The sequence below is a fragment of the Odocoileus virginianus genome, chromosome 5 (assembly GCF_023699985.2).
Source record: "Odocoileus virginianus isolate 20LAN1187 ecotype Illinois chromosome 5, Ovbor_1.2, whole genome shotgun sequence".
NCBI lineage: Eukaryota > Metazoa > Chordata > Mammalia > Artiodactyla > Cervidae > Odocoileus > Odocoileus virginianus.
In genome coordinates, this window is record NC_069678.1 from 26,834,258 (window position 1) to 26,859,736 (window position 25,479).

The 25,479-nt window shown below is 37.9% G+C and overlaps 1 long non-coding RNA gene across 2 annotated transcripts in view; it reads right to left on the reverse strand.

Annotated features, from left to right (window-relative positions):
* Positions 1-7,047: 7,047 nt before the first annotated feature.
* Positions 7,048-25,479, reverse strand: part of LOC139035046 (uncharacterized) — a 465,494-nt gene continuing 447,062 nt past the window's right edge. For both annotated transcript variants that reach the window (XR_011487557.1, XR_011487556.1), the window contains exon 6: positions 7,048-8,412. This is a non-coding gene — a long non-coding RNA (uncharacterized lncRNA). The remainder of the gene's footprint in view (positions 8,413-25,479) is intronic.

Genomic DNA, 25,479 nt, shown 5'->3' on the forward strand with positions numbered 1-25,479 from the left:
AGTGAAGGCTAGAGAGGCATATTCTGAGCAGCATGTTTCTATAAAAATATCAGATGTGCAAACTCTCCAGGTGAGTCCTTCTATCCAAAAGACCTACCCATGTGACATGTATGACCCAATCTTGTAAGGTACTTTGCAGCTGGCTGGCCAACAGGGAGCACCTCCTGGGCAGCAACCATATCCATGTAAATCATGTGGGAAAGCCCTCTGGTTCAGTGTAAACCTTGACCAAATCCAGAGGCAGCAGATTTGTCTCTCTGTGGACAGCCAGTCCCCGGAAAAGAAAAGGTCTGGGCCTCCTCTGTGAATAGCTGCAGATGCCACATGTTAGGGAAGACCTGTGTGTGCAGAGAACATGAGGAAGACTTCTTGGCTGGCTCTGGACTTGTCCAGAACTGTGCCACTCACAGTCGGGAGAATCCATACAGGAGTGCTGAGTGTTAGGAGATGCTTCACATCGGGCAAAGGGGTCACCAGTGCAGGGAAAGTGGGGAAGCTTAAAGCCACAAAGAGAATTACGTCCAGTACCAGGAAATACACGTGGGAGAAAAGGCTTATGAGTGTGATGAACACTCATATGAGATGCTCTTTAGCCACAGCTCCTACTTTCTATCACTCAGGAAAATTCACAGCAGAGTAATGCCTTATGAGTGCGATGACTGTGGGAAAGGTTTCAACTACAACTCCGGCCTCAAAATACACCAGAGAACTTACACAGAATCAAGGCGTTTTGAGTGTGCTGAATGTGGGAAATCCTTTGGAAAGAAAATCTCACTTCATTCAGCATCGGAGAATTCACACTGGCACAAAACCTTATGAGTGCAACACATCTAGGAAAGCCTTCGGTCACAAAGATACACTCACACAACACCATAAAATTCTCAGTGGAGAAAAGACTTCTATGTGCAGCGGTTGTGGGAAAGCTTTTACGCTTAAAGATGTACTTGTTGAGCACCAGAAAATCCACACTAGACAGAAGTCTTGTAACTGTGATGAATGCGGGAAATTCTTTAGCCACAGTTCCTACATTAAAATACATACAATAATTCACAGGGTACAAGGCCTTTTGTATGCAACGAATGTGGAAAAGCATACATCAGTAACTCACACCTTAGTCAACACAAGAAAGTTCACACCATAGTAAAGCCTGTGGATGAAGTGAATGTAGGAAATGTGTTGATAATGTCAGCCTTGTTTAAGACCAGAGACATCACACTGGAGCAAGGCCTTATGTGTTCAGCAAATACAGCCTTCTACAGGCTCTCCCTCCTTCCTTGGCCCATGAAAGTTCACAATGAAAAAATGCCTCATGAGTCTAGCAGTTTCGGTGCTTCTTTGCCTGCATTTACTAAGTTCATTTGGACCAGAACCTTCACTCTGGAGAGAGGCCTAAGAAATCAGGGAACATTCTTTATCCTTGCTCCACATCGTATGACTCATAAAAGAGAAAAGCTCTGAAAATAGCCTTTGCCATGGAACCAACAACTGCAAGTTGAACTTCATACATCCACATGGGGGAGATAATTCAAATACTAGGTATGTGGGATGCTTTCAGGAGCTACTTTATATTTTCTAACCTTCCCAGAACTGTCCCATGACCTGAGGTGTATCATTGCTGGTGTCTACTGCAAAACTGTCCCACTTCTACCAGCAGATGGGCCATGTACTGTGTGTCTCTGACCCCAGGGTACTCAGGTGAGGCAGACTAACAATCTGTCCTATTTCCTAGAAGGAATCATGAATGATATGAACCCACTGGTGATCCTCAAACTCTACTCCCTAGTGGTTTCAGTGTGGACATGACCCATCTCCTGCCAAAAAGATCTGTTAATCTGCTGCAGTTTTCCAAAGGTTTCCATTTTTTATGGACAGTATTGATTCCATATGAGCTAGCTGAAATGGATTTCCTCAGCCTCTAAATCACCCAACTTAGAACTGCCTGAACCACATGGATCTGACCTGTGCAATAAAAAAGGCTTACTGTAAAAGCCTTTACTTTGTACTGTTCAACTGGTTGGGTTGACTGAGAAAAAGAAACAAGCTTTAGGAGACAAAACTCAGAGCTCATTTTCCTTTTCACATCTACAAAGGTTTTGATTGCTTTCAACAATTAGGAATAAAATTTGGACTGTGGGTTAAGCTAAACAAAAGCAATGCAGTAGGCACTAGCCAGGCTTCGCTGATGGTTCAGTGATAAAGAACTCACCTGCCAATACAGAAGATGTGGGTTAAATCCCTGGGTCATAAAGATCCCCTAGAGAAGGAAAAGGCAACCCACTCCAGGATTTGCCTAGGAAATCCCATGGATAGAGAAGCCTGGTGGGCCACAGTTCATGGGGTCGCAAAAGAGTCAGATAAGACTTAGCAACTAATGAACAACAACAAAGGACAAAATTCAGAACCCCAAAATAAAGAGTGAACTGATACCAATAAGCTAATACTAAAGGTAAAGCTGAAACTCCAATACTTTGACCACCTGATGTGAGGAGTTGACTCATTGGAAAAGACTCTGATGCTAGGAGGGATTGGGGGCAGGAAGAGAAGGGGATGACGGAGGATGAGATGGCTGGATGGCATCACCGACTCGATGGGCATGAGTCTGAGTAAACTCCAAGAGTTTGTGATGGACAGGGAGGCCTGGCGTGCTGCAACTCATGGGGTTGCAAAGACTCGGACACGACTGAGCGACTGAAGTGAACTGAACTGACTGAAAGGTAAAGTGACCTTGGGAAATTCTCAATTTTTGAGATCAAGACACTTTAGCTTTAATAACCACATAGATTGTTAAAGACAAATACTTGGGTCTAACCAACTAACAGAGCTGTAATTTATACCCTCACAGACACTCAAAATGATACCCACTGAAAGAAAAAATACAGCTACAAAGTATTGGAGCTGCTGGGAAAGTAACTAAGAAAGGAAAATTTCCTTTAGTTTAGGCTCTGAGTTTAAAAACTAAAACAGTCCTCTGAGAATTTAAAATCACTGCTCTAGCCAGAAATTATTGCATAATATGTATCATCACATTACCTGGACATTATTATAACCTGGTCCTGTTGAATGAGGTGGCCCCATTCAGTAGAAGGGGGATACTTTCAGATATTTCTGAGCATATAAATGCTTACTATTGAAAATTATACAACTATACCAAAACAAACCACCAGGAAAGCCAAACGAAACCAAGAAATGTCCCAATTAGACATATAAGGATTTCAAACAGAATGATCAAAAAGGTAAAATAAGGGGAGAGGAGCCAAGATGGCGGAGGAATAGGACAGGGAGACCACTTTCTCCCCTAAAAATTCATTGAAAGAACAATTGAACGCTGAGCAAACTTCACTAAACAACTTCTGATCGCTAGCAGAGGACATCAGGCGCCCAGAAAAGCAGCCCATTGTCTTCGAAAGGAGGTAGGACAAAATATAAAAGATAAAAAGAGAGACAAAAGATCTAGGGACGGAGACCCATCCCGGGAAGGGAGTCTTAATAGAGTAAGTTTCCAAACACCAGGAAACCCTCGCACTGGCAGGTCTGGGGGAAGTTTTCAAATCTCACAGGGCAACCTAACTGGGAGGAAAAATAAATAAAACCCACAGATTACGTGCCTAAAAGCAACTCCCAGCAGAAAAGTACCCCAGACTCCCGCATCCGCCACCAGCAAGTGGGGGCGGAACAAAGAGGACCGGGCTGCATTGCTTAGGGAAAGAACCGGACCCAAATTCCCTGAGACCAAGGGAGGAAGCTTTCGTGAGATAGCAACTTAAACTGTGGGATAGCAAGAGAGAGAGAGAATATTAACCGGCCCGAACACACTGCCGGCAATTCGCAGAACAAAGGGACTGAGCAACTCCAGAGAAGAGCTAGCTGACTGCGGACTGGCCCATCCCCCACCGGAAGCAGGAGACAGGAGGGAGAGGAAAGGGGCAAACTCGGCCCCAGAGATGGCACCCCTACCAAACTGCAAACAGGCTCCAGTTTCTAACCAAAGACTTCCTGAGATTCTGGATAATCGACATTCGCCGGGAGGGTCGCGGCTTGAGGCCAGCTCCCGAGAATAGACACAAGCCGCACACACCCGACTGCCCCACGCGGAAACTGAGGCTGGGACTGTGGAGGGGAGAAGGCGCACCGCACCCGGGGAGAGTACACACGTCAAGCGCCTGGCTGCCTGAGCTGCTCGGGCCGGGGAAGGCACAAAACACAGGTGCAACAGAGTCCGTGCTTTTGTGGAGTACCCGAAAACTGGAACCGCAAGCAACGCAGGGCCCGCTCCATATAGAGCAGCCGGGAGCCTGAGCAGTACAGACGGGGAAAGCACTGACACCCGTGAGCGGGGCAAACCCATTGTGGCCGGAACACTGTGAGTGCTACCCACACACAGTGATATCTGTCTGCAGTGCCCCTCCCTCCCCCCATCGCAACTGAACAAGTGAACCTAAACAAGAGACCACCTCCGCCCGCCTGTGTCAGGGCGGAAATTAGACACTAGAGACCTGCAAACAGAAGCCAAATAAACAAAGGGAAGCGCTTCAGAAGGGACCGGTGCAACAGATTAAAATCCCTGTAGGGCCACCATCTATGATTCTATGAGGCCACCATCACCCTATTCCAAAACCAGACAAAGACACCACAAAAAAAGAAAACTACAGGCCAATATCACTGATGAGCATAGATGCAAAAATCCTTAACAAAATTCTAGCAAACAGAATCCAACAACATATTAAAAATATCATACACCATGACCAAGTGGGCTTTATCCCAGGAATGCAAGAATTCTTTAATATACGCAAATCAATCAATGTAATACACCATATTAACAAATTGAAAGATAAAAACCATATGATTATCTCAATAGATGCAGTAAAACCTTTGACAAAATTCAACATCCATTTATGATTAAAACTCTCCAGGAACCAGGAGTAGAAGGAACATACCTCAACATAATACCGTCAATGGTGAAAAATTGAAAGCATTTCCCCTGAAATCAGGAACAAGACAAGGGTGCCCACTCTCACCACTACTATTCAACATAGCTTTGGAAGTTTTGGCCACAGCAATCAGAGCAGAAAAAGAAGTAAAAGGAATCCAGATAGGAAAAGAAGAAGTGAAACTCTCGCTGTTTGCAGATGACATAATCCTCTACATAGAAAACCCTAAAGACTCTACCAGAAAATTACTAGAGCTAATCAATGAATACAGTAAAGTTGCAGGATATAAAATTAACACACAGAAATCTCTTGCATTCCTATACACTAACAATGAGAAAACAGAAAGAGAAATTAAGGAAACAATACCATTTGCCACTGCAACAAAAAGAATAAAATACGTAGGAGTATATCTACCTAAAGAAACAGAAGACCTATACATAGAAAACTAGAAAACACTGATGAAAGAAATCAAAGAGGACACAAACAGATGGAGAAATACACTGGATTCATGGATTGGAAGAATCAATATTGTCAAAATAGCTATACTACCCCAAAGCAATCTATAGATTCAATGCAATCCCTATCAAGCTACCAATGGTATTTTTCACAGAACTAGAACAAATAATTTCACAATTTGTATGGAAATGCAAAAAACCTCGAATAGCCAAAGTAATCTTGAGAAAGAAGAATGGAACTGGAGGAATCAACCTGCCTGACTTCAGACTATACTACAAAGCCACAGTCATCAAGACAGTATGGTACTGGCACAAAGACAGAAATATAGATCAATGGAACTGAATAGAAAGCTCAGAGATAAATCCTTGAACCTATGGACACCTTATCTTTGACAAAGGAGGCAAGAATATACAATGGAAAAAAGACAACCTCTTTAACAAGTGGTGCTGGGAAAACTGGTCAACCACTTGTAAAAGAATGAAACTAGAACACTTTCTAACACCATACACAAAAATAAACTCAAAATGGATTAAAGATCTAAATGTAAGACCAGAGGCTATAAAAGTCCAAGAGGAAAACATAGGCAAAACACTCTCTGACATAAATGACAGCAGGATCCTCTATGACCCACCTCCCAGAATATTGGAAATAAAAGCAAAAATAAACAAATGGGACCTAATGAAACTTAAAAGCTTTTGCACAACAAAGGAAACTATAAGCAAGGTGAAAAGACAGTCCTCAGATTGGGAGAAAATAATAACAAACAAAGCAATAGACAAAGGATTAATCTCAAAAAGATACAAGCAACTCCTGCAGCTCAATTCCAGAAAAATAAATGACCCAATCAAAAAATGGGCCAAAGAACTAAAGAGATATTTCTCCAAAGAAGACATACAGATGGCTAACAAACACATGAAAAGATGCTCAACATCACTCATTATCAGAGAAATGCAAATCAAAACCACAATGAGGTACCATTACATGCCAGTCAGGATGGCTGCTATCCAAAAGTCTACAAGCAATAAATGCTGGAGAGGGTGTGGAGAAAAGGGAACCCTCTTACACTGTCGGTGGGAATGCAAACTAGTACAGCCGCTATGGAGAACAGTGTGGAGATTTCTTAAAAAACTGGAAATAGAACTGCCATATGAAACAGCAATCCCACTCCTGGGCAAACAAACTGAGGAAACCAGTCTGAAAGAGACACGTGCACCCCAATGTTCATTGCATCACTGTTTATAATAGCCAGGACATGGAAGCAACCTAGATGCCCATCAGCAGACAAATGGATAAGGAAGCTGCAGTACATATACACCATGGAATATTACTCAGCCATTAAAAAGAATTCATCTGAATCAGTTCTAATGAGATGGATGAAACTGGAGCCCATTATACAGAGTGAAGTAAGCCAGAAAGATAAAGACCATTACAGTATACTAACACATATATATAGAATTTAGAAAGATGGTAATGATAACTTATATGCAAAACAGAAAAAGAGACACAGATGTAGAGAACAGACTTTTGGACTCTGTGGGAGAAGGTGAGGGTGGGATGTTTCAAGAGAACAGCATCGAAACATGTATATTATCTAGGGTGAAACAGATCACCAGCCCAGGTTGGGTGCATGAGACAAGTGCTCAGGCCTGGTGCACTGGGAAAACCCAGAGGGATCGGGCAGAGAGGGAGGTGGGAAGGGGGATCGGGATGGGGAATACATGTAAATCCAATGCTGATTCATGTTAATTAATGACAAAAACCACTACAATATTGTAAAGTAATTAGCCACTAACTAATAAAAATAAATGGAAAAAAAAGGTAAAATAAGACAGATTTAAAATTAGTTAAAATAAAATTATTTAAAACTAAAAATCAGTTCAGATCATTCACTCAGTCATGTCCAACTCTTTGCAACCTCATGGACTGCACAACACCAGGTTTCCATGTCCGTCAAGAACTCCCAGAGCATACTCAAATTCATGTCCACTGAGTCAATGATGCCATCTAACCATCTCATTTTCTGTCATCCTCTTCTCCTCCTTGAATATTTCCCAGCATCAGGGTCTTTTCCAATGAGTCAGTTCTTCACATCGGGTGGCCAAAGTACTGGAGCTTAAGCTTCAGCATCAGTCCTTCCAATGAATATTCAGGAGTGATTTTCTTTAGGATTGACTGGTTGATCTCCTTGCAGTCCAAGGGACTCTAAAGAGTCTTTTCCAACACCACAGTTCAAAAGCATCAATTAGTTGGCCCTCAGCCTTCTCTATGGTCCAATTCTCACATCCATTCGTGACTAATGGAAAAACCAGAGCTTTGACTAGCCAGACATCTGTTGGCAAAGTAATACCTCTGCTTTTTATTATGTTGTCTAGGTTGGTCATAACTTTTCTTCCAAGGAGCAAGTATCTTTTTAATTTCATGGCTACAGTCACTCTGTGCAGTGATTTTAGAACCCAAGAAAATAAATTCTGTCACTGTTTCCATTGTTTCCCAATCTATTTGCCATGAAGTGATGGGACCAGATTCCATGATATTATTTTTTTGAATGTTGAATTTTAACATGAGTTCAGCTCTTTCACTCTCCTCTTTCACTTTCATCAAGAGGCCCTTTAGTTACTCTTCCCTTTCTGCCACAAGGGAGGTGTCATCTACATATCCAAAGTTACTGATATTTCTCCCAGCAATCATGATTTCAGTGTGTACTTCACCCAGCCAAGCATTTCACATGTTGTACTCTACATATAAGTTAAATAAAAGGCTTCTTATCTCTCTCCTTGATATTCTTTGGAACTCTGTATTCAGATGGATGTATCTTTCCTTTTCCCCTTTGCCTTTGCTTCTCTTCTATTCTCAGCTATTTGTAAGGCCTGCTCAGACAACCATTTGTCCTTTTGCATTACTTTTACTTGGGGGTGGTATTGATCACAGTCTCCTGTACAATATTACAAACCTCCGTCCATAGTTCTTCAGGTACTCTGTCTATATCAGATCTAATTCTTTGACTCTAGTTTTCACTTCCACTGTATAACTGTAAGGGATTTAAAAGATACAAAAAATAAGAAAAATTAGAAATTAGATCAAATATTACTTTTTGTAGTTAAAAATAAGCAAATGTAAAACAACTGATTCTGGTTTTTAGCTATCATTATAGATAATCCTATAAATATTCTCACATAAAGATATATATTTTTACACACACACACATATATATGCATATATTTGCTCATATTTTCGTGCTTTTATCTCCCATGGTTAAACAGTTAAGATGACATTTCTTGGGTCTTAATATATTTATACTTGATTTTATAAGAAAGTAAAAACTTTATATTACTAACTTTTCTTTAAAATTGTTGTGCAATTCTGCATTTTTCCCAATATGATGTGAGCTCTAGTCATTCCACATCTGCATAAATTTTGTCATTATTAGTCTTTTTTTAATATCGGTCATTAAAAATTAGAAAATGGGTGGATCATAATCATCTTTTCATATGTTACTATTTACCAACAGGTGAATAAACTTTGCAATATCAGTATTAAAAAGAAACACACTTTTGACATATTCAGCAACATGGCTAAATCTCAAATAAATAAATAAAACAGGCACAAAAGAGTAAGTGTGCTCTGATTCCATGTATATGACATTCTAGAAAATTCAAAGTAGAAGATCAATGCTTTTCTTAATTCAAGAGCAGAAGGAGGTTATCTGTGGGGGGCGGGGGGGAACCAGAAGAAAAAAAATCCCCTGGTGGCTCAGACAGTAAAGCATCTGCCTGCAATATGGGAGACCCAGGTTCAGTCCCTGGGTTGGGAAGATCCCCTGGAGAAGGAAATGGCAACCCACTCCAGTACTCTTGCCTGGAAAATCCCATGGACTGAGGAGCCTGGTAGGCTACAGTCCATGGGGCTGCAAAGAATCGGACACATTTGAGCAACTTCACGTAATATTCTATACGTTTATTGTTGTGGTGGTGTCATTGTTATCAAAATTAAATAATTTATATAATCTAAATAGGTAACTTTTTGTACTTAATTAATGCCTTAATAAAGATTATTTAAATTTTTTTAAAAGTTAAACTTAAAATTATAAATATTTGAAAGAAAGTCAGTGATCTAGATAGTAGAGTTTTAGAAAATACTCAAATGCAGCAAAAAAAAAATAATAATAATATGAGAAATAAAAGATGTTAACGAGAAGGATGGGTACCTGGACGTTAGAAAATAAAATGGACTTATATCTATTCAAATTTAGGAGAAACTAGTAGTAATAAAGGAGAAATACTATGTAATAAGATAATTGATGGTCCTTTTTTTTTTTTAAAGGACTACTTAGCATCAGATATAGCATATCAAATGTAGGATTAAACCATTCAATTTACTCAGAGTGTATTAGACACATAATAATATATCTACAGAACTCAGAATATAATAAAACTTCCTTAAGCAAAAAACAGAAAAAAATATCAAGGACAATTCTACTGATAGCAAATTTCTCAACGAATAATTTTTGAAACATACAAACAAGTAGGTAAATTAGTGGTTAGATCGAATGTATAAATAAGGATAATATCTAATTTACTTTAATAAAAATGTGCATAATTAATTTTCTAGGTAGAAAGAGTAAAGGTGTGAGGGTCGTTTCATTGGCTGATTTGTGCCCCCCCCCAAATTCAAATGTTGAAATATTAACCTTTTATGTCTATCTATAAGTATGACTGTAACTGGGGACAGTTTTGACAGAGATACCTAAGAAAAAATCAGTTCGTTAGAATGTACCTTAATGCAATACGACTAATTCCTAAGAAGAAGAAATCTGGACATAGATAAAAAAGGAAGACAATGTGGAGACATAGGGAGAAGACAATCATCCAAAAGCCAGAGAGAGATGCCTGGGACAGATCCTTACTTCATGACCCTTAGAAGGCATCAATCCTGCAAGTACCTTGACTTTGGACTTCTTGCTTCCAGAAGTGTAAATAAATGAATTCCTGTTATTTAAACCACCCAGTCAGTGCTACCTCACTCTGGGAGCCCTAGCAAATTAATACAGGTATTAATTGAAATTAAAATATTTGATGGCACTGTTAACAACAGATAGATAAATGGGTGACTTAATTTAATTTTTCTTTATATTTTACATCAAACATTTATGTTTAACTTTTAGGGGTGAGCACTAAAATAGTAAAAATCAAGTGTATATTTTATAAACCCTGGTCTCCTGCATTGCAGGTGGATTCTTTACTGACTACGCTACCAGGAAAGTCCATAAACCACTACAGGAAAATAATATGTGATGTATGTAATAAAGAATGACATGCATAGATAAGTCATGAAACAAAATTAAAATAAGATGATATAAATAATCACAAATAAAACAGTAATCATAATGAATTTATGTGGAATAATTTTCTACATTCATGTGAAAATTTTTAACATATATAAACCAAAACTAGCAAACTGACAAGTGAATATTAAAAACACTATAATTACTTTGCAAGATTTTATCTGTCCTGGCTCAAGATTTAATAGCTCAAGCAAACAAAAATTAACATGGATATAAAATTTGAAAGCATAATTTAAAAGTTCAACTTAATAATCAAAGAATACATGTTTGTCTATTGACCATGCTATATGGTAACTTTCAACCTTTTAAAAAATTCAAACAATATAGATGATAAGGCATTTCCCATATTCTTGCTCAAATTTAGGCAAATAATAAAAGAGAAAAAAGCAAAAATGTCTCATTTAAGCTAATGTGGAGTTAATTTAAAGGGCAAATACTGTACAAGATTAGCCAAAGAAGAGGTAATGTGCATGGAAGGAAGTGGAGCACAAATATCATGGATTCTGCTTTTAAAACAAGTTCAAGAAATAAACCTACTGAAGGCATTACATGTAGTGAGATACAACTGCCAAATGTTTATTTGTCACTAGTGAGAATGGGGTGTGAAATCTTTTTGCAGCATCTTCTGTGGGATCAGTTGGTTTGAAAACCCATACAAGGATGGGCTCTTGCTATTTAAAGTTTGGTCTGAGGAACAAAGTATTAGCATCACTCTGGAGATTGTAAGAAACTCAGAATCACAAGCTCTGAGCCATGCTTTCTGAACCCAAATCTACAAGGCAGCAAGATGATGTGTATTTACATTAAATATGAGAAACTCCGGGGTAGGCCAAATGAGAGTGCTGAGAGGCCAGCTAGCCATATTTTCAGAAAGTCTCTACGGTACCACACTTCAGCAACAGAAAAGCGTGGGCAGAAAGAGAGAGAGAGAGAGAAATTTTTCACTGGGTGAAGTGTTCAGTTCATATCTCAATTGTTTAGGAAGAAATAAAATGTAAACACTTGCAGAAGTAAAACTGTAGGACAATATGAAAACACTAATCTTTACAAAATCTAATTTTTACTTTATCCTTACTCAAGAAGGTTGCATTATATGAGTAAATCTCTACTGCCTCAAGGATGATTATTTTAAAAAGAAAAAAAATTATATGATCTATATAAATATGTTTTAAAGTACAAAACTAACATGGAAAACAGACAACAGCTGAATAGCACTCAGGACAAATAGATGAAAATGGAGACAAAATTGCAGCATGAATAAAACAATCAGTGGAACACTTACCACTATGGAGAAAAAACAGAAAGCCCACTGACTCAAACATGAGGAAGATTTAAAATTGGGGGCAACAGAAGGTGATATAATGTAATAAGAATCAGAAAAAAAAATGTAATTGACATAATGATAAATACAAAGATTTTTTTAAAAAAGAAATGAAAAAGATAGCACCTCAGAGTAAGTAAGTAAGTGTTAGTCACTCAGTCATGCCCAACTGTTTGTGACCCCATGGACTACAGCCCACCAGGCTCCTCTGGCCATGAGATTTTTCCAGGCAAGGATACCAGAGTGGGTCGCCATTTCCTTCTCCAAGTGATCTTCTCAACCCAGGGATTGAACCAGGGTCTCCTGCACTGCATGCAGATTCTACACCGACTGAGCTATCAAAGCTATTAATGAGAGGAATAATGAAAACAAAAGTTAGCAATGAAAAAAAGCACAAAAGAGATCAAATCAGAATTTGGAATGCATAAAGAAGAAAATCAGAATAGGGCAAGATAATTCTCCTGAAGTAATAGGAGAAACTGTATGCTGTAACCTCATAGTGAATTATTTCAGGTTGACCTGTCAATAGGTTACCTGAGGGCCAGGACTATACCTTCCATGCCCACCCCTCAACTGCTGCAAGAGGATCTGTTTACAAACAATTCCTATGGAAAGTATGGAATTTTTCATACTGGAGTGAGAGGTATGAAACCTCTCCTTCCAGTAGAAAGAGTTACACATGAAACCAACATTCTCCAGGTTTTCTATGTGGAGGGCAGGTGGATAGCCCATAAATGCCTGTAAGCATTGTATGCTGATGCAATTGAACTGACCCTCACTTACCTGACTATGTGTACAACCTCTCCACACAAGAAAGGGTTGGGTCAAGGGTGAGAGTGGGATGTTAGAAGTGGGGCAAGTAGTGCAGAGAAAGTGAAGAAATATTCTATACAGCATTGAGAATATATAACCAAAACATTACTCAAAGATGTCTCTCTCAAAAATAACATTAACTAACAAGAGTGGTCATGTACAGATGTGAGAATTGAACTATAAATAAGGCTGAACACCAAATAATTGATTATTTCAAATTGTGGTGCTGGAGAAGACTTTTGAAAGTCCCTTGGACTGCAAAGAGATCAAACCAGTCCATCCTAAAGGAAATCAACCCTGAATATTTATTGGAAGGATTGTTGCTGAAACTAGCACTCCAATACTTTGGCCACCTGATACGAAGAGCCAGTTCATTGGAAAAGACCCTGATGCTGGGAAAGACTGAAGGCAAAACAGAAAGGGTCAGCACAGGATAAATGGTTAGATAGCATTACCAACTCAGTGGATGTAAATCTGAGCAAACTCTGGGAGACAAGTGAAGGACTGAGGAGCCTGGGGTGTTACAGTCCATGAGGTTGGAAAGAATCAAACACTACTTAGCAACTGAACAACAACAAAAAGAGAAAAGCAAATGAGTATGACACCATTTTTATAGTTGTTTAAAATGTGCAAAGCAGAACATGTACTATTTATTGATCACAACATATGTAGTGAACTAGAAATACATACATGATATTTGATAGAGGACTTCATAACAAAATACTATAGTCTAGGTGGCTATAAACAACAAAAATTTATTGTCTCATAGTTCTGAAGGCTAAAAGTCTAAGGTCAAGATACTGAAAGGTTGGTTCCCTCTGAGGGCTCTGAGGGAAGGATCTGTTCTAAGTCTCTCTTTCCCTCATTTTGAAATGGCTGTCTTCCTCCTGTGTCTCCTCATGTTGTCTTTCCTTTCTGTGTCCAAACTTCCGCTTTTTACAAAGTCATCAGTCATATTCCATGAAGGCCTATGCTAATGACTTCATTTTACTTTAACTATCTCTGTAAATACTCTCTCTTCAAATAAATTCACATTCAGAAGTACTAGAAATTAGAACTTGAACACTTGAGTTTTGGGGGCAACATAATTTAACTTCTTAACACATTATAACTATCAAATTCCCATTTGTGATTAATTTTAGAATTTAAAGTATTATTTCCTATACTGGGCAGTGAATTCAGAGATGATTGTTTAAATTCTTCATAATGCTATGTATACCTCAACCCTTACAAAATAATTTGAAATTAAGTAATACTAATGCTTAGAGAAAAATATTAAGAAGTGGATCCCTCTGTTCCAAGCAATAAAAAAAAAAATTAACTAAACACAGTCAGAAAACTTGTATTACTAAAAAAGGTTCATGGCTAAAATTGAGTGAGTTTTTCTGTAGATAATTTTCAGGGATATGAAATCTGAATAACAATGTCAAGTCAAGCAGAGTTGTGTCAAGTTTTATAAGATCTTTTAGTTTCTGGGAGATGAATCTTGGTTTTCTGCATGAAAGTACTGTACACATATCCTGCACACATACTAAACAACACTTGTACCTGAACATTCCCATTTTGTTTTTTTTTTTAGGCGAGAGATCACCTGGTTTTATTTAGAGGCTATAGGTCATATGGTAGGAAGGCAAATAAGGTACAGAATTACCGATGTTTAGTTCACTATACAATACAAATCACTAAGTCTTTCCAGGTCATTACAGAGTCTTTGGGTTTTTCTTAACTCCCATTTCACATGTAGCAAATCAACAGTCCCCCAATGAAAATCAATTCCTTGTGTGAACCCATCATATTTGCAGAACTCCATACAGAGGCTCCGACTCCCCCAACGTGATTAATGAGCAGCACACAGAAGGCATGGAGGGTTCCTCCAAGAGAAGGGTGAACACAGGGACTATGGAGTTGGGGTCTCAGGCTGCACAACCTGTCCTGGAGGTGAGGACTGACAGACAGACAGATGGGGCAGCGACCCTGGGAGCTGGAGGTGCATGAAAGCAGACAGGCCTCGGTCAAGGGAGGCTCATCTTAGCCCAGAAAACAGCCCAATGGGTTTCACAGACCAGGGAGCTTAATCCAAGAGGAGGGAGAGTAAGGAAGGGGCAGGGGGCATTATGAACACCTCCTAAGCCTTTCAGACTCCTCTCCTCAGGGGCCCCTCACAGCTCACTAAGCACAGAGGGCCCTTCATGCCAACCTGGCCAACCCTACTCAGCCCCACAACCGGGTCTTCTCACCCTCCTGCTCCCTCGCGGCATCTTGGTCAGGCATCCCCACTGCCTCTGAACTCACTCCCTGGACTTACTCACCTGATACTTCCTCAGGGAGAACAGTCTTAGCCTGTGGATATTTTACATACCATTTAAGCCACAATTTAATTACATTCTCTGTGAAAGGATTAGCACACCACACACCCTTCATCCTTTCCAACTTCCTCCCAAAAAAAAGACTGAGTTCATTCGTGTACCTGATACTCCTACTGAGATATCATTATGCTACAGAAACTCTCCTTGTGAGACAGTGTAATGATTGATGGTTTATTTTATGTCTGCCTCCCAAAACTTGCTGCACTCTGCTCATATGCCACAGCAAAATTTCCCTCTTCATCTTCTTATCTGAATGGTTAGTTCCTGTCATTTATAAAGGAGTCAATACTCAACTGTATTCTTGAATGGCTGAAAGTGACATCCTATTTGACATGAATAATAGACTTTATTCTAAATACTCATTTTTTCTGAGTAAAAGTTCTTGATGCATTTGTGATGATATTTATATACCAGGTCTCTGGTATATAAATTATGAATTTGATTCATTCTACTTTTACTTCTTCAAATGCTCAGAAAGTTGGCTGTCAAATGCATAGCCACAGGGGAGTTCCTAAATTAAGTTCCCTTTGGTTAGAACTCAGGGTTCATCTGAGCAAGAATGTTAGATCTGATGTTAAGATTCCTGGCTACATGCAAAAGCCAGTCCTCCTGTGTGACTGACACAACACTCAGCAGTTATTATTTGCATGGATCTGTACAGCATTATGTAATCAAATATGTGTAGGAAAACAAATTTAGAAATCCCACTTTGGAAGACTAAGAGTATACACCTTTCTTTGCAGAACTAGATACAAGCCACAGTCCCCACCAGATAAGATTCTGGTAATGAGGATTCCTTTAAACTGAAGACACCTTTAACAACACAAGTGGTTTGAGCTATGGGAATTGGCAGTTAAGAAATTAATAGGCCAATAAGAGCAGTATATTTGAAAACCAACAATTTGAAGTTGGATAATGGCAGAGATTCTAAGATGAAGAGTTAAGAATGGGACTTCATGTACACCTTGGCTGGCATTCCAGAGCTGGAGAAGAAATATGAACTTTGTTAAACTCTTTTGGGTTAGTCTTAAGTTTAAACGTAACTCTGTGACCTTTCCAGTACAGACTGTCATTCATTAAATGATTACTTTAAAAGGCACATTTCACAATGACAAAAATTTCATAATTTAACCAGTTTCAGTTTGGGGAGTTTTTGAAGTGAATTAATTTTTCCTTCTCCCTGAAGAACTTTTAAGTAGGTCTACAGGTGGCAAACTCAGTTTTTGGTTGTCTGAGAAAGTCTCTATTTCTCAGTAACTTTCTGAAGTAATTTTGCTGGACATAGAATTCTAGGTTGTTATTTTGTTTTTAGTTATGTGTGTATTTATGTGTCTAACACATTAAGTATTTTGTTTTATGCCTTTCTTGCTTATATAGTTTCTGAAAAAGCCCAATATAAATTTTTATCATTATTCCTCTATTTAGGTAAATCTCTATTTCTCTCTGCCTTCTTCAAGATTCTCTCTTTGTCTTTGATTTTCAGTCATTTGAGTATGATATGTGTATTATAACTTTTGGTTTTTGTCCTTTGTTAAATCTGATTTTTCCAGATATATGGTTTTTGGTGTCCCTGATGAATTTTGAACAATTCTCAGCCATTATTATTTCAAATATTTTCTTCTGTTCTCTTATTTCTCCTTTTACTAGTCTCATGACACATATGTACATTTTATAATTGTCTCACAAGTCTTGAAAATTTTCTTTTTTTTTTTTTGTTCTTTTTCCTTTTTGCATGTCATACCTTCAAGCTCACTGATTTTTATCTTCTCTTGACTTTTTCTAATATACTGGTGGGTTCATCAAAAGCCTTCTTCATTTCTATGACAGTGTTTTATTCAAAAATTGCTACAAATAAAAAAAGTCATAGATATTGCTGTGTGTTCAAAAATTGTTATAAAAATTGCTATAAATTAAGTTTTTTTTTAATTTGCACTGATATCTATTGCAAAGATTGAGGTATATTTCTCCATCCTTTACTGTGAGAACCTGGTAAGGTTCCTGGAAGTAAAATTCACAAAAATATTTCCTCCATACACCCACTGAAACAGGGAGCCCTCAGGAATTTTAACGCAAGCTAGTCTGCACTCAGCCTCTGGTATCTTGTCAATTACGGTACATGTTCTTACTCAGTTACAGTTTCTGTAGCTTTTGCTCTTGTTAAGCTGTGACTCTGTTTCTGTCTGCCTGTCCAGTTTTCAGGACCATGGTTTTCCACAGACTTCAATTTCCTGATGGATCTAAGAAGAGTTGTTAATTTTCTGTTTGTTCAACTTTTTCTCATCATGAGTACATAGGACTGTCAACTCTCAAGTCCCATTAATGTCAGAATGTACAGCATAAATGCAGCTTGTTTATATTTTATGAGAATTTTTGCATGTATATACGTAAGGAATATTAGTGATAAACTGACTCCATCAATATAATTACTTATAAGATATGAAAAAAAAAGCTTCCAAAGAAAAGTTAGGAGTTTGTGAGAACAAAGTTGATTTTTTTGGACATGATTTGTCCCAAGACTGTGAATACTCCCAACAGATAACATAATCCATTCAAAATGTTACTAGGAGACAAATGATAGTATTTTTCTGAGTATCACTGTGTACGGTAGGCAACAAAATCTCAAGTTATTTTTTATAAACTGAAGTATAGTTGATTTACAATATTGTTTTAATTTCTGGTATACAGCAAAGTGATTCATCTATATACATATACATACATATATATATATACATATATATACCTATTATTTTTCATGTTTTTCCATTATGGTTTATTATAGAATATTGAATATAGTTCTTTGTACTATATAGTAGAACCTTGTTATTTATCTATATTATATACAGTAATTTGTGTCTGCTAGTCCTGACTTATCTCTCACCCACCCCTTTCCCTTTTGTAACCATAAATTCGTTTTCAACGCCTGTGAGTCTATTACTGTTACGTAAGTTCACTTGTGTCATATTCTCTTATTTTTATATTACCTTATGACAGAAATTTCCCTGAAAAAAAACTTGTAATTTAAATACAATCTTTAAGAGCTCTGATACTCTGTGCCTTTTTAATTATTGTGAACCTATAAATCTATTCTGTACATAAATAATATTGGCAAGTTCTTAGAATTCAGAATCAAACTCATATGAATAATTAAAATCAATTTCTTATTTATTAGGGTGTTCCACAAACCTTGTGACAGAGACCTACCCATATTTTCAAGGAGAAATTGCAGCAGCAACTAACTAGGAAAGTCTTCCTCATATTTAACTTTAAAATCTAAACTTCATGGTCTTTCATACTGTCAGTACTTGTTACTGAAAATAAAAAATATTTATTAATAAATAATCAATTTCCCCTCAAACATGTCTATTTATTTGTATAAACTGTATCCTGCTGTCATTCCTTTCTCCAAAAGAAGAGTAAATCCATGACTGTTTATCATCTCTGTTGTGGATGAAATATGACCAAATAAAGTTTAGTATAACTTCCTTCCCCTTTGAAAATCCAGGCTTCATCTGGTTTTTTGGTAGGTCATAACTTAAAACTTATATGAGAATATATTAAGCAGAATATACCATAAGCTTCATAGTGGGACAGAGACCTCTAATGGAAACTTTCAAAACGCTGCCACTATAATAGTGAACACACTGTACTGATATTTCTGAATGTCTCTGTGTATGTCTCATCTGTCACAATGATCATCCTGGTGGAAGTGTAAAGACAGAACTTGGACAAAAATGCAAACTGCAGTGTCCCTTGAACATCTCTGAATAGACTTCATACCACTAACTACTTACAGTGGGTTTTGAAAATATGCTTTTCTTCCTGCCTATCTTTGGGAACATGAAACTTCTTTTTCCAAAGAGCTATGGCTCTAACTGAAGCAAAAAATCTGACTTGATTTTGTGTAAGGCTGGGTAGTCCCAACCTACATCTCCAAAGACAGAGACATTAATGTTACAGGGATTTTTAATAGGGAAATCTGGAAGTCTGATTACTCTCTAAGAGACTTTGTTGTCTCTATCATTCTTAATACTTAGGAAAAGAAAACAGGGCCAATGACATTTTAAATCTATCTTAGCAAAGTTAGCTGACACTTGGGCTTCCTTAGACAAGAGTTTTGCCTCTGGCCCTCATGTACGGGAGGCCCACACTATCGAGAGCTTGTGATTTTCACCATCAAATTTAGTTCAGGTCACTTACGGGCTTGGATATTTCACCCTTGATTTCAAATCCTAAGTTACCTAAAGAAGGCATCACAAAGTATGCAAAATATTCATTCATATATCTACTCTTATCATCTACAGGTATAAACTTCCTTTCCTTATATTCTTAAAATAGCCTCTAAATAGACTAATACTGAAGAATTCATCTCCTGGAAAACATACCAGAAGGGGAACATGTCTGAGAATCATGTTGGAAAACAACTCTATTAAATACTTTTGAACACTAAAGCTGCACTCAATCTTCAGAGTATTGATCCATGGCTAAATGTGTCCTAGCTAAAAAGATATAAGACATGGGCTATCACTATATCAGGAAATGTAAAACTAAGAGTCTTAATAATCCTCCATAAATAAATAATTTTAGCTTGTGTATCGGTCAGAGTTTAGTTAGGAGAAAGAAACCACAAAGTAATTTGAACAGGGAAAGCTCAGTAAAAAGAATTATTCACCATTACAGGGGACTGGAGTAATATGGAATTGGTTGATAAAGTAAAAATAACTATATAAAATATAAAACAAAGCTTAGATACAGAAATTATTAGTGAAGGATAGCTGGTAGTTCTCTGAGGGGTAAAGATATTGCTGTGATGTTGATGACTGAACTTCCTAGAAGTCAATTCTCTGCAGAGTGCTGTAAATCCACATAGTTCCTAGGGAAAGCGAGAGGTGCTCCACTACAAAACTGCCTTGAAAGGAGGAGGTTCTGGGAGAAGCTGACTGTCTCTAGGTACTGCAGGGTACTATGTACTGAAGGTGCTGGATGTTGCAGAAGCCACACACACAGCCAGAGTTGGATGCTAAGAAATGTGGGTGTTGCAGAAGCCAGTCAAATAGAGTGATTTGGAAAGAGGAAGGAAAACCTTCTTGCTATGTTCCTATAATAACCTCTATTGACAATGCTTAACATTATGCAGCTGACAAATGAAAACTATTTAAAGGACCCAGACCCTACTTCACAAAGGAGGAAATGAAGAGCAAATCTGAACTGAGACAATAAACAGGTAACTGGCAGAGAATGAGAGAGGCTTTATAAGAACTTTGTATCAAGAAAACAACTGCATTACATACACAGATCCATATAAGATCTACCAAACAAAATCTATGAAATGTTAATCACAAGCTTCATGCTTTAATTGGCATACTCTTATTCTTATATATTTCCATTTTGTTTACCCTTTGCTGTTAGCAATTTTTAAAGAATTTTAACCATAATATTTACAAAGTCTCTAAACTTAAAATTATCTTTTACGTATTGAGTCAGCACTTGGTATGAGTCTAAGCATAGACTTCAATGTTTAATGATTTCATTAAATATTATTTCAAAAGGTAGTCATTTGCACATATTTTTTTCGAAGGTCCAATCAACTCTTTTTAGAATCAATTCTTTAAAAAATGTCATAAATAACAGAATTCAACTATTAGATTTTTTATATATGTAATATAGCAAAAAAAAATACCCAGTAAGCAACAATCTAAAACCATTTTCATGTCATTTCTATGACAAGAACAATACCCAGGAGTCATTTGTAGGAATTTACCTTTGTAATCAAGCTTTATTTAAGGTAAGGCTCAGAAAGGAAACAGAAAATGATGACATATATTTAATAACAATCTTACACAGAAGTGTTAATGTGTAGTATATAAGTTTTCCAATTCTTATCTTCAGATCTTATCCTTCGTCTAGTTGATCATTTCTCCTTTTTATATTCTGGATACCTAACTAGGCTCATTCCAGTCCATTTTAGTTCACTGATTCCTGAAATAGTTTTTTGTGCATAGCCTTCAATAGTTAGTACTAGGTTATTGGCAGAAAAAACTATTTGGTACACAATTCAAATTAAGTATGTACCAACTATTTGGTAAACTGCTACTGGTCTAAAAAAATAGCCACTGCCATGTAGGGCCACCCAAGATAGGTCATGGTGGAGAGTTCTGACAAAACGTGGTTCACTGGAGAAGAGAATGGTAAACCACTTCACTATTCTTGCCTTGAGAATCACATGAGCAGCATGAAAAGCAAAAAGATAGGACACTGAAAGATGAACTCCCCAGGTTGGTAGGTGCCCAATATGCTACTGGAGATCAGTGGAGAAATGGAGAAATAATTCTAGAAAGAATGAAGAGACGGAGCCAAAGCAAAAACAACACCCAGTTGTGGATGTGACTGGTGATGGAAGTAAAGTTCCATGTTGTAAAGAGCAATATAGCATAGGAACCTGGAATGTTAGGTCCATGAATCAAGGCAAACTGGAAGTGCTCAAACAGGAGATGGCAAGAGTGAACATTGATATTTTAGGAATCAGTGAACTAAAATGGACTTGAAAGGGTAAGTGTAACTCAGATGACTATATCTACTACTGTGGGCAGGAATCCCTTAGAAGAAATGGAGTAGCCATGACAGTTAACAAAAGAGATCAAAATGCAGTACTTGGATGCAGTCTCAAAAATGACAGAATGATCTCTGTTCATTTCCAAGACAAATCATTCGATATGCCCCGAGCAATAATGCTGAAGAACCTGAAGTTGAAGGGTTCTGTGAAGACCTTCTAAAATTGACACCGAAAACAGAGGTCCTTTTCATTATAGGGGCGTGGAATGCAAAAGTAGGAAGTCAAGAAATACCTGGAGTAACATGAAAATTTGGCTTTGGAGTATAGAATGAAGAAGGGCAAAGGCTAATAGATTTTGGCCAAGAGAATGCACTGGTCATAGCAAACACCCTCTTTCAACAACACAAGAGAAGACTCCACACATAAACATCACCACATGGTCAATACAAATCAGTCTTATTATATTCTTTGCAGACAAACATGAAGAAGTTCTATATGTCAGCAAAAAAAAAGATCAGGAGCTGACTGTGGCTCAGACCATGAACTCTTTATTGCCAAATTCAGACTTAAATTGAAGAACGTGGGGAAAACCACTACACCATTTAGGTTTGACCTAAAGCAAATCCCTTATGAATAAACAGTTGAAGTGACAAATACATTCAGGGGATCAGATCTGATAGACAGAGTCCCTAAAGAACTACAGATAGAGGTTCATGACATTGTACAGAAGGCAGGGATCAAGACCATCTCCAAGAAAAAGAAATGTGAAAAGGCCAAATGGTTGTCTGAGCAGGCCTCACATACAACTGTGAATAGAAGAAAAGTGAAAGGGAAAGGAGAAAAGGAAAGATACACCCATTTGAATGCAGAGTTCCAAAGAATAGCAAGGAGAGATAAGAAAGCCTTCCTCATTGATCAATGCAAAGAAAGAGAGGGAAACAATAGGATGGGAAAGACTAGAGATCTTTGCAAGAAAATAAGAGATACCAAGGGCACAATAGAAGATGGAAATGGTATGGACATAAAAGAAACAGAAGATATTAAGAAGAGGTGGCAAGAATACACAGAAGAACTACACAGAAAAGATCTTCATGAACCAGATAATCACGATGGTGTGATCACTCACCCAGAGCCAGACATCCAGGAATGTGAAGTCAAGTGGGCCTTAGGAAGCATCACTACGGACAAAGCTAGTGGCAGTGATGGAATCAGAGTTGAGCTATTTGAAATCCTAAAACATGATTCTGTGAAATTGCTGCACTCAATATGCCAACACATTTGGAAAACTCAGCAGTGGACATACGGCTGGAAAAGATCAGTTTTCATTTCAATCCCAGAGAAAGGTAATGCCAAAGAATGCTCAAACTACCACACAATTGCACTCATCTCACATGCTAGTAAAGTAATGATAATAATTCTACAAGCCAGGCTTCAACAGTACATGAACGGTGAACTTCTAGGTGTTCAAGCTGGTTTTAGAAAAGGCAGAGAAACCAGAGATCAAATTGTCAACATCTATTGGATCATCAAAAAAGCAACAGAGTTCCAGAAAATCATCTACTTCTTCTTCATTGATTATGCCAGAGTTTTTCACTGTGTGGACCACAACAAACTCTGGAAAACTTTTCAAGAGATGAGAATACCAGACCACCTGACCTGCCTCTTGAGAAACCTGTATGCAGATCAGGAATCAACAGTTAGAAGTGGACATGGAACAACAGACTGATCCCAAATAGGAAAATGAGTATGTAAAGGCTGTATATTGTCACCCTGCTTATTTAACTTATATGCAGAGTACATCATGAGAAATGCTGGGTTGGATGATGCACAAACTGGAATCAAGATTGCTGGGAGAACTATCAATAATCTCACATATGCAGATGACACCACCTTTATGACAGAAAGTGAAGAAGACATAAAGAGCCTCTTGATGAAAGTAAAAGAGGAAAGGGAAAAACTTGGCTTAATACTCAACATTCAGGAAAAATAAGATCATGGCAAATAGATGGGGAAACAGTGGAAACAATGACAGAGTTTATTTTGGGGGGCTCTAAAATCACTACACATGGTTGACTGCAGCCATGAAATTAAAAGTCGCTTGCTCCTTGGAAGAAAATCTATGACCAACTTAGACAGCATGTTAAAAAGCAGAGATATTACTTTGCCAACAAAGTCCATTTACTCAAAGCTATGGTTTTTCCAGTAGTCATGTATGGATGTGAGAGTTGGACTATACAGAAAGCTGAGTGCCAAATAATCAATGCTTTTGAACTGTGGCATTGGAGAAGACTCTTCAGAGACCCTTGGACTGCAAGGAGATACAACCAGTCCATCCTAATGGAAATCAGTCCTGAATATTGATCGGAAGTACTGATGTTGAAGCTGAAACACCAATACTTTGGTCACGTGATGTGAAGAACTGATTTTTTGAAAAGACCCTGACGCTGGGAAAGATTGAAGGCAGGAGGAGAAGGAGATGGCAGAGGATGAGTTTGTTGGATGGCATCACCACCTCAATGGACATGAGTTGAGTAAACTCCAGGAGTTGGTGATGGACAGGGAGGCCTGTCATGCTGCAGTCCATGGGGTTGCAAAGAGTTGGACACAACTGAGCGACTGAACTGAACTGATGCTGTGATGTCAATTCTAGTTCATTTGGGCTCAGTATTTTTCTTTTTATCAAGAGAAAGAGAGAGAGGTTAAGAGATTGAGAGGTATTTGCTAGATAACTTAAATCAAGCATAAAAATTGGATTCTTGTTGAGATTCCTAAGAAACTCGATAGGACTTTTTTTTCCTATACTTAAATCTCCTCATATAACACTATGAAAGAATCATGAGAAATGTGAAAAATCTAACATGCAATGGTTCATATATTTACTGGTGTTAAAAAATGTCACTGAAGTCTTGTAACAGTACTGGCCAGAAATACTGGATAGGCGAAGTAGAAATGATATTGTCTTTGCAAAACGTTATCTATGATTTAACGAGAATAGTGCATGTAAACACCCACTGAACTCTCTTAGATCTTAATATTACTAACACGATTCAGAAAAAAGGAAGGAATTAAGAAATTAGGTGATTCACCTAATATCTCCATATCTAGTTCTGTGAGGACTGAAAATTGAAGAAAGGACTTCTTCTCTTGGTTTAGTTTGGACATTCTTGATTTCTAGTTTAGAAGAGATCTACAAACTTTGAGCATAAATAATCACTGTCTTTCCTGAAGTGTTCAAATATTTTATTTTAGAATCTTAACTTTTATTTTGCAGACACTTCATCAAATGACTCAATAAATAGTTCTCACTTTCAGATGGCCAACAGACACATAAAAAGATGCTCAATATTGCTAATTATTAGAGAAATGCAAAACAAAACTACATTGAGGTACCACCTCACACAAGTCAGAACTCAGTTCAGTTCAGTTCAGTCACTCAGTCATGTTCGACTCTTTGTGACCCCATGAACCAGAGCACGCCAGGCCTCCCTGTCTATCACCAACTCCCAGAGTTTACTCAAACTCATGTTGATTGAGTCGGTGATGCCATATGACCATCTCATCCTCTGTCGTCCTCTTCTCCTCCTGCCCTCAATCTTTCCCAACATCAGGGTCTTCTCAAATGAGTCAGCTCTTTGCATCAGGTGGCCAAAGTATTGGAGTTTCAGCTCCAACATCAGTCCTTCCAATGAACACCCAGGGCTGAT